This window comes from Ctenopharyngodon idella, chromosome 18 (assembly GCF_019924925.1).
Source record: "Ctenopharyngodon idella isolate HZGC_01 chromosome 18, HZGC01, whole genome shotgun sequence".
In the NCBI taxonomy this organism is placed as follows: Eukaryota; Metazoa; Chordata; class Actinopteri; order Cypriniformes; family Xenocyprididae; genus Ctenopharyngodon; species Ctenopharyngodon idella.
Window position 1 is genome coordinate 32,890,034 of NC_067237.1, and position 13,843 is coordinate 32,903,876.

General features: G+C 35.6%; 1 long non-coding RNA gene across 1 annotated transcript; it reads left to right on the forward strand.

Moving 5' to 3' along the window:
- The first annotated feature begins 4,288 nt into the window (after positions 1-4,288).
- Positions 4,289-8,646, forward strand: LOC127499857 (uncharacterized). Its single transcript, XR_007926208.1, has 2 exons — positions 4,289-4,450; positions 8,141-8,646. It is a non-coding gene; the product is annotated as an uncharacterized LOC127499857 (long non-coding RNA).
- The last annotated feature ends 5,197 nt before the right edge of the window (positions 8,647-13,843 follow it).

Below are 13,843 nucleotides of genomic sequence, written 5' to 3' on the forward strand. Positions count from 1 at the left end.
TCGTCTTTGTTTTTGCTTATTAAATCAACCTTTTCCCCTTAAGACCAAATGTAGGATGCCAGCAGCATCTTATTTTCCCAAATGGAATGCAGAGCTTTATCACTAATTATGAAGTATGCAAATGAAGGCAGGCTCAATGACAAATGTTTTGAAAATTAGACTCCCCAAGGCCTTAGTGATTATATCACAGGAGATTTTTTCTTTAGAGAAAGGTACTGCAGAAAAATGCCACACCATTTTTTAAAAAATGGGACTTGAATGTAATTCAATAGGTTTAGATTCCAATCTTGCAGGAAGCAATTCATGACTATCACTTCTGTGTCCGTAAGCAATACAGAACTTGCTTGAATCTGCATACTGCAAATCTCTTTGTATTAAAGTATCAGATCATTGACTCATTGTATCAGTGACAGTCGTCAAAAGTTGTATTTTTTGCCTGTTCATTTTTGCTTTTGGGCTAAACCGACTGTCTGGAATTAGTTTCTTGAGCTATGCTGATAATATGCCAAATTATAGATGGTGGAGATGTAAAATGTGTCAGAAGTGTGTGTGTTTTTGAGGTCCGATAGTTTCCCTACAGCTTTATTTTGACAGAACAGCTGTGTGAAACACAGAGAGACAGTGAAAGTCTCACAGGAGCAGATGTCCCACGAGATCCAGAGACCTCATAAAAACACTTGACAAGTGCAGTTCGACTTTCCTGTGTTGACGTTATTTACACAGAAAGTTGGTACGGGACACATTGAAGAGATTGTCTTTTTATTAAATAGCCAGCAGTCTTTAGTTTACGCCTTGTACCACAGAAACTAAACAAAATGAACAGACATTTTATTCAAGCCAAATAATTTAATTTTTTTATAAGGAAGTACTATATAATACAGTTATTTTTACTTTTCATCTTTAAATAAATAATTAATACTGACCTTAGTTTACATTTGCATTCAAAAGCATGTCTTATGTAGGCAATGTACGAGAGGCTGTGCTGTATCGTGAATAAGTCACAGCTGAAGGGCGTTGTTAGGCACGACGCAAAGCGGAGTGCCTGCAACCCCTTCAGCCGTGACTTATTCACGATACAGCACTAGCCTCGAGTATCTTATTGCTTTTATAAAAGGTTACCACACAATACAAATATTAAAGCCAAAAATATGTATCAATGCAACTTTCATGAAGTAAACTTTCACTAAAGCCTTCCTTCCGCCTGAAAAAAATAGTCCCTGACCGTGAACAGCAACAGAAGTTATATTATTACACCATTAGATGGCGGCAAAGACTGTCTTTATGAGTGTGTCAGTCAGTAGCGAAGACTTTTCATTGAAAAGTCTGAATTGTTGTGAACACGGAACAAGACGCAACTGACAAATGCTTTGAATAGCTCTGTCAGTCACGGGAAAACCCCTTAACTGTTAAAAGGACAAGATAATACATCGGACATTTAAACAGATTTTTTTATTATGAACATAGGACTGACCTGAAGGAAAATGCTAAATCTGAATGCAGGTAACTCGCTCACCTGATCTCTTTCTCACAACACTCTTCTACATAATACAGTAAGCTTCAATGAACTATATCAACTGTGAACCAACAGTTTACGTTGTTAAGAGTGGTTGCTAAGGATGTTGTGTAGTGATACACAGAACCGTAGGGTGAAGTGGTCATAGCCAAGTTTTATCGTGAATAAAACACAGCTATTGACCAATCAGAATCAAGGACAGGAAGTAACCGTTTTATAATGTGCCTGAAATTGAAGCTTTTGGTTTGCAAATAGTCAGAAAGCAGATCAGCATGTGGCATCACATGGTAAACGTGTGAATTTGAGCTGAAGATCCTGAGGGTTCAAGCACAGCAAACAAGTAAGCCTCGTCATGCATGCACCACTAGCTAATGGTCTACTGAGGATGAGGTTGTATGTGCAAGTGTTTAGTGTGCATGTGTGCACTGTTGAGGGGAAAGACTCTGCAGGTGCAACATGAAAACGCTGCGTGAAACAGTGACTACCAGGTAGAATGTATATGGTGCATTTATGTGGAGCTGGATTTTGTCTCAGTGTTGTTGGAACAATGTGGCAGGAATATAAACTAAGCAGTCGTCAAAATCTCCTGCGGTGCTAGTTGGTTGTTGCAGATTGTTAGGACAAAAACATTTTATTTATTTATTTTTTACAGGCATTCACACTATCTACAATGTTTTGGCCAAATCTTCTACCTATGCTTTCACTAGACTACACTGTTTTGTGATGTTTATGTGATCAGTTTATTGAAATACATTATTATGCAAGTTACATTTTTATACTTATAAGCCTTTAGAATGCTTTAGACACTAACATACACCGATCAGGCATAACATTATGACCACCCTCCTAATATTGCGTTGGTCCCACTTTTGCTTCCAAAACAGCCCTGACCCGTCGAGGCATGGACTCCACCAGACCCCTGTAGATGTGCTGTGGTATCTGGCAGCAAGATGTTAGCAGCAGATCCTTTAAGTCCTATAAGTTGCGAGGTGGGGCCTAGATGGATCTGACTTGTTTGTTCAGCACATCCCACAGATGCTCGATTGGATTGAGATCTGGGGAATTTGGAGGCCAAGTCAACACCTCAAACTCGTTGTTGTGCTCCTCAAACCATTCCTTAACCATTTTTGCATTGTGGCAGGGCGCATTATCCTGCTGAAAGAGGCCACAGCTATCAGAGAATACCGTTTCCATGAAACATGGTGTACATGGTCTGCAACAATGCTTAGGTAGGTGGTACGTGTCAAAGTAACATCCACATGGATGGCAGGACCCAAAGTTTCCCAGAAGAATATTGCCCAAAGCATTACACTGCCTCCTCCGGCTTGCCCTCTTCCCATAGTGCATCCTGGTGCCATGTGTTCCACAGGTTAGTGACGCACACGCACCCAGCCATCCATGTGATGTAAAAGAAAACGTGATTCATCAGACCAGGCCTTCTTCCATTGCTCCGTGGTCCAGTTCTGATGCTCACGTGCCCACTGTTGGCACTTTCAGCATTGGACAGGGGTCAGCATGCACACCCTGACTGGTCTGCGGCTATGCAGCCCCATACGCAACAAACTGCAATGCACTGTGTATTCTGACACCTTTCTATCAGAACCAGCATTAACTTCTTGAGCAATTTGAGCTACAGTAGCTTGTCTGTTGGATAGGACCACACGGACCCCGCATGACCCTGTCGCCGGTTCACCACTGTTCCTTCCTTGGATCACTTTTGATAGATACTGACCACTGCAGACCGGGAACACCCCACAAGAGCTGCAGTTTTGGAGCTGCTCTGACCCAGTTGTCTAGCCATCACAATTTGGCCCTTGTCAAACTCACTCAAATCCTTACGCTTGCCCATTTTTCATGCTTCTAACACATCAACTTTGAGGACAAAATGTTCTCTTGCTGCCTAATATATCCCACCCAATAACAGGTGCAGTGATGAAGAGATAATCAGTGTTATTCACTTCACCTGTCAGTGGTCATAATGTTATGCCTGATCGATGTATGTAATAGGAAGAAAAACCTGATTGTTCTGTATTCTTACATATTTTGATTTTACAGGCTCTTTTCCAAACCCACCTTGCTGTCTACACAGACATCGACCTTCTAGGGCAGCATCCTAACTCAAATAGAACCTCATAATAAGTAATTTGGATCTGCACTCTACACAGACAGCAACTCTATTTGCCACATTAATAGAGCTACAGTAACCGACATTAGCATGCCGCTATGTTAACAACACAGTATTATTAATTATCTATAATTTTTTACAATGTTTTATTAAAAAAATATATCTAAGTAATATTGATGTTTTATTTTATATACACTCGTGTTCAAAAGCTTATTTTTAAAAGAAGTCACCAAGGCAGCATTTATTTGATCAAATACAGTACAATTTGACAATAACTTTTTTAAAAAATGTAATTTATTCCTGTGATGCAAGCTGAATTTTCAGCAGTCGTCAGTGTCCTTCAGACATTCAACTCACTATTGATTAACCATTGATTTTTTGGAATTGAATGCAAAGTACATTTATAATCAACATTTCTCTTCCTTTGAAGAAGTTATCTTAGAAGACATCATGTTTATGAGTATTTATGCTCAAGATGTCTTAAAATACTCTCTATATAGGCAGCTCACTAGGTTTTGGAACAAAGCCATAATGTCTCCAGTCTGAAAACACTTTGAGTGATGAAGTGAAGCTGGAGATGTTTTAGGTGTTTGTCATAGTCCTGTCACATACAGAATAAGAAGACACAGTATTTGTAAAGATGTCTTCACATATCAAACTGCCTTGACTCTCTTTGTTTCTCTCTCTTTCATCAGACTTGAAGAAAAAAAAAAAACTGTTACAGCCATCACGTGTTTTGACTGTAGAGACAGAAGCTGTAAAGCAGTACTGCTCAACTTTGAGGCCACAAATATTAATTTTGTATTAATAAGGTGAGTAGGTCTCTTATCATTTACATTATGACCAACATTTTATATTACTATATGATGAATTTTAAATGGAAGTACACTCAAAAATATTTACGCCTAAATTTAAGCTTTATGTATTTAACCTGCATATAAAATTCCATCCATTTGTATTACAGTTTTAACTAACAAACTAATACATTTAATATGATGCATATTTGTCAGTCGTACATAAATAAAACCGAAATATTTCCGTAATAGTTCTAATAAACTGAATATGTTTTAAAAACGCAATAACCAACTTTATATGTGTATCATCAATACATCTAATTTGTTCAATCTCATATTTTAATAAACATAATGTATAATCTTATACATTTCATATACTGATTAAATATATTCCTTGTCCCACGGCTAGCCATATTTTAATCATGTTCACTTTTTAACTGAATACATTTAATTTTCACTATGATTTATGCTGATAAGCAATTTGAAAATATGATTATGTAAATAAAATCAAAGAGTTAATAAACTTTTTGAGTGCAGTCTTACCTGCTTAGTTTATGTATGATATAATTACATTAAGTTGATTAGTTTGTTTGTTAAAACTGTGTAATCCAAGTGGATGGAATTTTTTTTATATGCAATTCAAATACATTTTACATACACAAATTTAGGCCCAAATATTTTTTGAGTGCAATACATTTTATGATATAGTTATTTTTGCTGGAAATTCATTTCCAAAATCTTACATAGTTATTTAAAATATGTATAAATAATCCAGTGAATTAAATTTTGAATGAATAAATGATTTAATATAGTCATTTAATTTGAAAGAAAGACAGCTTATATGAACAGCTGGCACACATCATGTATAATCAATGGAGCAATAAAGGGATTTAAAAGTGATTTACTGAACCCATCAACACCTTCGTTCATGGATCAGGCTTTCTGTGGGGTTTGAACCTCAGACCGTTAGGTTTCCGGCTCCCTTCTTTAATCATCACATCAGGATCATCACACAGATCCATATGTTGTGTTTGCTATATAGAGCTCTGCATGGGGAAACCAGTGTCAGCGCATTCACACTATGGGTTACTGCTGATGTGCTGGTAACTTAGCAACAGCAAGTTCGGTAACATTAGACGTATGTGGTGTCTCAGCATCAAAGTAGCAATGGCAACATAGCAAACTCTGTGAATATCATTAGAGTAACGAAGATTTATGCACTGACATTTGTGAAGAGCATTAACGAGCCCGACTGCCCTCTGCGGCCGCACTGCAATAATAAATCGCCCGTCTGGGTAAAACTGCAGTGCACAGTGGCACATCTGAAGTGTTTCTACACTTTAATTTACAGAGCGTACAAATTAACTGTGCACTCTTAGAAATAGCCAGAAAGTTTTACAGCTCCACAAATAACTTTTTATTCACAGACTTTAGAAAAGCATCTATGCTCAATGAGTTTTACCCAACACATTTACTTATATTTTTACCCAAGACATTTTGACCCAACACATTTGATACATATTGATATTTGATACATTTGGCCCAAATATATTTATTAAATGGTAAATGTGTCAAGAAGTCAGTGTTTGATTAGATTAGATTAGAATTGTTATTGGTACTTTTCACTTTCATTGTAGAACAATGTATGCGGACATTTATAGATAAGTAAAGGCTAATTATAATTTAATTAATTTAAATAAATTAAATGTAAAAATTAATTATGAAAATAACTAACATTATCAAATTAATTTACCATTTTGTTAATGGTTTTTGAGGATTAGTCACACAACCTGTTCATATTGGCATCTAATTTAATTGGTTTCAACCAAGTGACAGATGAATTTGTGCTAAAAATGTAATGCTCTAATAACGTACACGAGAATTAATAAGTTAGATTCTTTTCCAGGATTCTTTGATGAATAGAAAGTTCAAAAGGACAGCATTTATTTGAAATCTTTTGTAACATTATTAATGTCTTTACTGTCACTTTTGGTCAATTTAATGCATCCTTGCTTTCACCTCAAACTTTTGAATGGTACACTCTAAAAAATGCTGGGTTAAAAACAACCCAAGTTGGGTTGAAAATGGACAAACCCAACGGTTTGGTTAAATGTTTGCCCAACCTACTGGGTAGTTTTATTTAACTCAACTATTGTTTAAAAATTACTGTATTGCTTGCTTAAAATAAACCCAAAGTATGTTGGAAATGAACATTTATTAATAAGTTTAATGAATAATAATTAAACAATAAACATTGCTTATTATTAAATGTTCACCTTTTGATTATTATTGATGCCTCTAGTAATTATGTGTCTGATTTTTAATTTCCAACCTATTTTGTGTTTATTTTAAGCCAGCCATCTAGTAATTTTTAAACAATAGTTGGGTTAAATAAAACTGCCCAGCACGTTGGGCAAACATTTAACCCAACCACTGGGTTAAAACATCCCAATCGCTGGGTTTGTCCATTTTCAAACCAACTTGGGTTGTTTTTAACCCAGCATTTTTTAGAGTGTAGTGTATATAAATAAAAATAATTTAAAATATTCCTTTAGCCAAAACAAAACAAAAAACAATATGTAAAGCATGCCTTGATTATTTTAAACTACATTTTTAGGTCACAATTTAGTATGGGGAACTCATATTCACTACACTGTAAATAAGAATTATTGGTTTAACTTAAAAAAGTAAGTTACCTGGTTGCCTTAAAATTTTGAGTTCATTGAAATTAAAAATTTGAGTTAATAAAATGAAGATGATTGATTTAATCAACAGAAACTCAAAATATTATGTTATCTGAACCACATTAATTATCTAAGTTGATTTGACAAAAGAAAAAATGTTGTGATAACAAATAATTTTTTACAGTATTAGTTCACTTTCCAATTAAAATTTCATGATAATTTACTCACCCCCATGTCATCCAAGATGTTTATGTATTTCTTTCTTCAGTCCAAAAGAAATTAAGGATTTTGAGGAAAACATTCTAGGATTTTTCTCCATATAGTGGACTTCAATGGTCTCCAAACGGCTGAAAGTATAAATTACAGGTATAAATTTCAGTGCAGCTTCAAAGGGCTTTGAACGATACCAGATGAGGAATAAGGGTCTTATCTAGCGAAACGATCAGTCATTTTCTAAAATTTTTTTAAATGTATGCGCTTTATATAAACAAATGATCGCCTTCAAGTGGTTCCGCTAAAACCGCACTTCCGTATTCTTCCCTATTCAACTTACGGAACGAACTAGGAAGTAGAATTAGGAAGGTGTAGGACATACAGCGTAAGCTTTTTGAAGAATACGAAAGTGCCTCAATAAACTCTTAATTTACTGCATATTAATAGTTAGTAATGTAGTTGTTGTAGCGTTTAACTTTAGTAAGGATTAATATAAGGATGTAGAATATGGTCATGCATTAATATAAACAGCATATGCAAGCTAATAAAACAATAAAACATATAAAAGTGAGAATTGTTCCCCATACTAAAGTGTCACCCATTTTTATTGTATTATATGTATTTCATTAGACATTTCCAGACATTTTTCCTTGCTGACATCAACAATTAAGCAAGTGACAGGTGAATTTCTCATAAAATTGTTTGATTGGACATCCATCCTTTGACATCAACAGCAAAGTCTATTTATTTCTCTAATTATGCATGTTATACAGTTATTGTTTGCTTTAGCATTGTCTATCTTTTTTATCAGAACAGACCTGAGGCTCCTTTTTTGGTCGTGACCCACTAGTTAAATACAGGTATTCAATTCTCAATGGACTTTCTGTCTCTCTGAATGCATCAGAAGGTACAATAGTAATCCTTTTTTTCCATGACCTCCTCTGGTTTTCCTCCCTCGCTTGTCTTCCACTCCCTCTTTTTGCCCGTTGATCTCTGCACCTCCCCCTCTTTCCCTTTCGGCAGCTCAACCGGAGGGGATGAAAGCAAGTGAAGAACAGATCAAAGCTTCCCTCAGGGCCACAGATACGCTGAAGACAGACACACGGGTCGTATATCACTCTGTCTGTCTGGCAGACGGGTGCCACAGCTTTATCTGACGAATACAGTCCACACCGCAGCTCATTCTGCAAATCATACACTCATTGAGGCCAGTCACTGTTTACAATATTTACATTTATTACGCTGCTCTCTGGAATACTTCCAGCATTGAGTCAAATATGTTGGTATAATGACCAATAAATGGTGAGTAAAAAAGTCCTTGGAGGACTTGAGTATTCATTTTAATATATATGGTGATGAGTATAAATCCTTTGATAGATGGCTAGACAACAATATTTCATGTTTGTGTATTTATTCATTTAAGAAGCTTTTTAATAGGCAGGATAATGTACAGAAGGTCATTATCACAAAATAAACACACTTATAAAATATACACTACTGTTTAAAAGTTTGGGGTCAGTGAGATTTTTTAAAAAGAAATTAATACTTTTATTCCGCAAGGATGCATTACATTGATTTATACTGTAAAGATTTATATTTCAGTTAAATGCTGTTCTTTTGAACTATTCATATTCTATTCATAAGAATACTAAATTAAAAAAAATATATCACAGTTTCCATAAAAATATGAAGCAGCAGAACTGTTTTCAAATCAGCATATCAGAATGATTTATGAAGGATCATGTGACAATGAAGACTGGATTAATGATGCTGTAAATTCAGCTTTGACAACACAATAAATTACATTTTAAATTTTAAGTTATTTTAAATAATGTTAATTTCTCCTAACTTGAAGTATTGAGTTAGCTAACTCATACATTTTGATAGCAATTAACATGAAATATTTAGTACACTTTTTTATTTTGAGTTCTTGCAAATCAAACGAGTTATTTACTTCACTGTAAACCCTAAGAAAATGCCAACTTGTTAATCTGCTAACATGTTAACAATAGCATGGTATAGCACTTACTAAATAAGTACAGCATCTTAAAACATGTAACTTACCTGCTCTCAAACCAAGCAGCATGCGCCACTTGTCACCATGATGGTAACTCTCCAAAAACCCACATTAACAGAAACTCTTCTAAATTACAACAAAACATTAATCACTACTAAATCTCCCTTACCAATAATCGTGCACAAAAAAAACATTATATAACACTTAAATTTAGCATTTACTCTCACTTTCGAGTGCCAGGGGCAAAGCATGCTGGGAAATAGAAATCCCAGCCCAGTTTCAGTTAAACTTAAATTAGTCTAAATTAAAAGAAATGAGTTCATACAACTCAAAACAATGAAACAGTTCTGTTTACTTAAAATATTTCAGTGCTGTAAACTCAAAAGAAAAAGAAAGTTCTAAATACTCATAGCAGTTAATTTAACTGAACTAATTTGTTCAATTTAAGTTTGTCCTACTCAAACCAATTAAGAATTTTGAGTGTTCGGGTTTACAGTGTATGTGAATAAAAGCCTAAATTCAATCTGTTCATCATATAAAGGAATCAAGTCTCTTCAGAACATTTGGACTAAACCGCTCGATTCATATGGATTTGTTTTATTATCTCTCTATGAATTTTTTGAAACGACAAAGTGGTCATTCTTTTCATTCATTTTTTAATTTCATTACGGGTTTGGAATGATGTGAGGGTGAGTAATTGATGACAATTTTAGTATTAGTAGCCTGGCAGTGGTTTAAAGGAGAAGTGTGTATTTTCTGCACCACTAGTGATGCTAAACAAATAGCAAAAAGAATGATTGTTTTCAAACAAGTTTCCCGATCAGTCACGCACCAAACTTCATATCATTTTTGAGGCAGTGTTTCTGTGTAAAGATGCCATGCTAACCGGGAACATTCCAATAAATTTTAGGACAAAACGTTCTTAAAATAAAGTGTATGGAGCTTTCTCATAAAAGTATTAATAGTTCATATACGTTCTCGTAATGTTGGGAGAAAATGTTCTTAGAACAACATTCTTGGAATGTCCTTATGACGTTATTTGTACTTAATGAATGTTCTCATAATGTTGAGAGAAAACTTTCTTAGAATAACATTCTCAGAACGGCTTTATGATGTTATTAATATTTGCTGAATGTTTTCGGAATGTTTGAATGAAACATTGAGAGAACAATTTTAATGAAACATCCTTAAAGTGTTATGTTTTTAAAGTCAAACTTTTTGTATAGTGCTTTTCACAATACACATTGTTTCAAAGCAGCTTTACAGAAAGTCTTGATGTTACAATGTTTATAATATCTTAATATCTTCATGCCTTATAATCGCATTTAGCAGATTCCCAGCTAACATGAAATATTCTCAGAACTTTGGCTAATGTTCTAGCAAGGTTCTCTCAAAGCTTTGAACAAACTTTCTTCCAGTAACCCTAATAGAATGTTCCTTCAAATTGATCTGGTCTTTAAAAATGTTCTCAAAACGTAAGCACTAAACATTACTACTTGTTTGATTATTAAAGAGAAGAGAACATGAAGTCACCAGACACATGCATAAGGAATAAACAATGAAAGCAAGTTGTAAATGAAATATACAGGCAAGCAGGTATAATACACTGACTTCAATAATACACTAATCAATCAGGACTTTGATCTTCCCCTTCTGTAACAGCAGTTCATCTGATTCTGAACTAAATTCTCTCATTTTCTTTCTATTACTCACAACTCTGCGCATGCGCTCCATTCCATTCATTGTTAAACCAAACATCCAGAGTCTGTAGACAACCGTTACACTCTACCCAGCCTGAAGCATCACAAAGCATTTTGTAAAATGACAGTGTTTGAAACTTCATATGAAACAGTTCATATGAACAGAACACAATTTTGTGATGTTTTCTTTTTCTGTCGTGTTGTTTTCCACATGTCTTGTTAGATTTGACTTGTGTGCTGTCTAGTTGTATGTTTGAGTTTGTGTTCTTTTACCCCTTGTTTAACTTGGTGGGGTTGTGTTTTTGATTTAGAAAATGTAAGCTTTGCTCTTTACGATTCCATGTTTTGGACTGTGTACTTCCCAGAGACTCTTACATAGTTTAGTGTACTACAACAGTAAAATGTGAATCTTAAAGTAAAGTCTTATGTTATTCAAATATTTAATGCACTTTTTTACTTTTATACTCTGGAAAAATGTCAACAGTTTTTGGTACTTAAAAATGGTAACAAAAAATGAATTGCTTATATTTTATCTATTTTAAAGGGGAGGTGTAATGCTATTTCATGCAGTTACACTGTTAAAAGAGTTGCATTCTCATGCTAAACATGGCCAAAGTTTTAAAACACGAGTTGGACGTATGACGGAGTATTTCTGTGCCAAATATACTACTTCCGGTTGTGGACATGTTTTGCCTGGATTTTTATTTGAGTATGGCTTGTATCACGTCATAAAGGGTGGAATTCCTTGTATAGGCACTTCTCCCTGATAAGCGAGCACACACACATCACCTAGAGCAAGAGCAAGAGGACACCCATCAACGCGCTTCGTTCGGGATACAGAAGCCGAGAGATTTTTCAACAGTGGCTGTGTCCCAATTCAGGGGCTGCACCCTTTGAAGGCTGCATACATCATCGAGGCAGACTCAATTAAGAAAAATAACCGTTAGATTGCAAAGTAAGAAAGAAATTACAGTATTTTACACCTCACAATAAATATCAGTCAGTTTTATTATGGTTACCTTTCTTAAATATGACATCCTTTATGACGTATGCAGCCTTCAAATGCGACCTCCGGAGGACGCAGCCTCCGAAATGAGACGCAGCTCCTGTCACCAAAGGAGTGTGTTTTTGGTTGTGAGGGAAAGATGACCTTTTTCAACTTCCCAAAGAACCCAGCGTTAAGAGAACAGTGGATGAAGTTTGTTTTTCCGGGGCAGAAACGGAGTTGTGCATGTATGTTTGTTTGTTCCCGGGATTTCGGGAACAAGTTTATAAACAAGTCCCAGTTCGGCCCTGGATATGTAGATTGCAGGTAGTGAGTAAATTGGTGTTTGTTGTCAATCGGCGTGCAAGTGCATAAAATGTAAACAACACAAACGTTTTTGTTCCCTTTTTTATTTATAATAATGTCACAGCTTGCAGATGATCTCTACGCAAAAGCTGCGCGCGCTCGTGACTCTTTAGCTCTGCCCACGGCACTGACGGCAGGCACGCCTCCAGGAGCTCAGCTTTTTTCGGAAAGACTCGGTACAGCGTATCTATTTTTTAGAAATGTGATAAAACTAAAGACTTTTCTGAGATATGAAGTATGCAATATTACTCTATATGTACTCAAGATTAACATGAGATTGGCAGAAACTGTGTTTGATACCCCCCCCCCCCCCCCTTTAATAATTTGTTATGATATAAACATAAGTTCAGTTGTCTGCTGAGCTGCTTTATATGATTTAATAATTGATGATCTTTACAACAAAACTCAATCAACACTGAACTGACTTCAGCTGAAGAATGACACTTTTCTTTAGAGAAGCTGTACAGCCAAAATGAACTCTGTTTGCAAAGGTGACCTTGACTTGACAGGACAGCACAGTTGCTCAGTGGGTAGCACTGCCACCTCACAGCATGAAGGTCCCCTGTTCGAGTCCCGGCTGAGCTAGTAGGCCTTTCTGTGCATGCTCTCCCTGTGTCAGTGTGGGTTTCCTCCAGGTACTCCAGTTTCCCCCACAATTCAAAGACATGCAGTATAGTTAAATTAGCAATACTAAATTGTCTGTGTTTGAGCCCTGTGATGGACTGGCCATCCATCCAGGGTGTTCCCCCGCCTGTGGCCCGAGATGGTGAGCTGTAAACCCCAATAAGTTGGCAAAACTCAAATTGCCTCAAATTTTTTTAAGTTAAGAAATTCAATGTTTAAGTAAGCAGAACTGGCAGATATTTATTTTGTACTACTCATACATTTCAATTGTTCAACTTAAAAAGTTTGAGTACACTAACTCATACATTTAACTTAAAATTTTCATGTAACCTCAATGTGAACAATTATAATAGTATAAACTTGGCTAGCTATAACAAGCTAATTCAGAAAATGCTAACTTGCTAATTTGCTAACATGTTAATAATAATATGGTATAGCACTTGAGTGCAGCAATATAAAGCATTTAACATACTTGCTCTCAAACCAAGGCGCATGCACCACTTGTCACCATGATGGTAACTCTGCAAAAACCCACAAACTCTTCTAAATTAGCATAACAGAATGTTAATCGCTACTAAATCTCCCAGTTAACATTAATCTTGCACAAAAAAAAATATAACACTTAAAGCTACAATATGTAATTTTTTGCCGCTAGAGGTCACCTATTCAAAACAAAGGCGTAGCTTGATGATGGTGAGTTTGAGTGCGGAATCTTGGGAAATGCCGTCTTCACCTCACAGCAGTGGAAAAGAATCGGGACGGGACTTGAGCAGAAATCATGTTCATGGATGAGATTATTAACGTTACTGTAGTGTGAAGCAG